The sequence below is a fragment of the Corvus brachyrhynchos genome, unplaced genomic scaffold, assembly GCF_000691975.1.
Source record: "Corvus brachyrhynchos isolate BGI_N302 unplaced genomic scaffold, ASM69197v1 scaffold114, whole genome shotgun sequence".
In the NCBI taxonomy this organism is placed as follows: Eukaryota; Metazoa; Chordata; class Aves; order Passeriformes; family Corvidae; genus Corvus; species Corvus brachyrhynchos.
The window spans coordinates 7395908-7397820 of NW_008238337.1; the positions used below are offsets into that span (position 1 = coordinate 7395908).

The 1913-nt window shown below is 41.1% G+C and overlaps 1 protein-coding gene across 2 annotated transcripts in view; it reads left to right on the top strand.

Moving 5' to 3' along the window:
- The first annotated feature begins 6 nt into the window (after positions 1 to 6).
- Positions 7 to 1913, top strand: part of TRMT2A (tRNA methyltransferase 2 homolog A) — a 6565-nt gene continuing 4658 nt past the window's right edge. The window contains exons 1-2 of one of the 2 annotated variants that reach the window (XM_017734947.1): positions 7 to 619; positions 1215 to 1323. The gene's annotated coding sequence lies outside the window, so the exon portion shown is untranslated. The remainder of the gene's footprint in view (positions 620 to 1214; positions 1324 to 1913) is intronic. The other variant, XM_017734946.1, reaches the window with a different exon arrangement.

The window sequence follows — 1913 nt, forward strand, 5'->3', positions numbered from 1 at the left end:
CTCAGCGAGACAGCCAGGCCGGGGAAGACCCCGCGGAGAGCCCCGACGTATATAGATATATTAAGGGAGACTTGTTTACCTCCGAGATCTATAAAGTAGAGATACAGAACCTGCCCAAATACATTGGGTTTAATGACGTGAAAAAGTTCCTTGCCAAGTACGGGCTCAATCCTCACAAGATAAAACTCTTTGGGAAGCAGACGTTCGCCTTCGTGACGTTCAAGAGCGAGGAGGAGCGGGACAAGGCCATGCAGGTGCTGCACGGCGCGCTCTGGAAGAGCCGCCACCTTAGCGTGCGCCTGGCCAAGCCCAAAGCCGACCCCATCGCCAAGAAAAGGAAGCAAGAAGAGGATTCGGAGCAGGGAGAGGCGAAGCGTCCGGCTCCCTCCGGAGAGGAGCCTCTGAGCAAGCGGATCGCGGATGTGGTGACCCCGTTGTGGAACGTGCCCTACGAGGAGCAGCTGGCCCAGAAGAAGCAGGAGTGCGAGCAAGTGCTGCAGAAGCTGACAAAGTAATTCCTGTTTGTAACGTAATGTGTACAAGACTTGGCCTTATGATGGGATATAGCTAAATTCACACCAATTGACAAAGCAAACCTCTAAACTGAAGTGAGTTAGAGGTAGGTCAAAACTCGGATCCCCAGTCAAACTACTTACAAGATAATCTGCGATGCTGCAGCCTAAAAGCTGTTCCATCTAACAAAACTTGCTATTGATGTTCTTGGTCACCTTCAAAAGATTGCTTAATGAAGGGGGATTGGTTTTAAAGTCTGTTGTTCCATAAGCAGAAGGATGTTTGTGCCCTTAAAAAAATGGCATTGTCACATGGTGTAAGAGAGAATCAATCTGTAGAGGTGGGAAATTACTACTAGGATTTTCTCTTTTTAAATCCCCTTAAAATTTTATGCCTGGTCTTTGGAGATCAAAGTATCACTTCTGTTTCTTGCCTTGGATAAAACTGGCATTCTTTATCATGCATGGATACATTGATAAATCCAGTACATAACCATTATAACTATATTTAACCCTTATTTTTTCAGGTTACAGCTCTTACAAAGCTGGAGAGGGTTTGCCCGTTAAAAAATTTTGGAAGAAACACTTCCATGTGATAAACGGATTCTTTTTTGTGCCCTATAGAAAAAAAAGTCTTGTGCAACTCTTGACCTCAATTTTTCTAAATGTGTGCTTTACACTTTTTGTTTCTGGTTTGGGCAGGGAAATAGGAAATAACAACAGAGCTTTATTACCCTGGTTGTTCCTGCAGAAGCAGAAGTTTAATAAATTATGTTGCCCAGTGGAGGGAGTGAAAGCATCACCCTTACAGGTAATGTAATCTCAGGTAAAGTGTGGAACAGGCTTAATGAGCTGAGGGTTATGTTGATTATTTGGTCTTGAGAGACAGTTGACAAACTGAGTATTCAGCTTCATCTTGTAATAAATGATGAATTTTAGATGTTGTTGCCTTTCATGTAAATACTGTGTGGAAATATTTACAGGAAGCAGAAAAATGGATAACTGGATATTCTAACTTTAAAAGAAATATACTGTCCTTGCAAGCCTGTGTTGTAAGCTAATACATTCCTCAACAGAGGCAATGTTTTGCTTTTTAAATAACAAGATTTACTAATACTTTTTTATTACTACTGTTAGTTCACACATCAAAATCCATGAGTATCTTCTATATGAGCTAAATGTTCTGTGTCTGTTTTCAAATGCATTTAACCACATGAGATTTGTTTCAGGAGAAACTTGGCATGTACAAATAAATACTGTATAAATATCTTACATAACTTTATTTTAATCTAGACTGAATATCGCAACAAATGTGAGTTCTTGATTGGGATTGGTGTAAATCAAGAAGACAAAACTGTGGGTTGTCGTCTTGGCAAATATAAGGGTGGTACATGTGCAGCA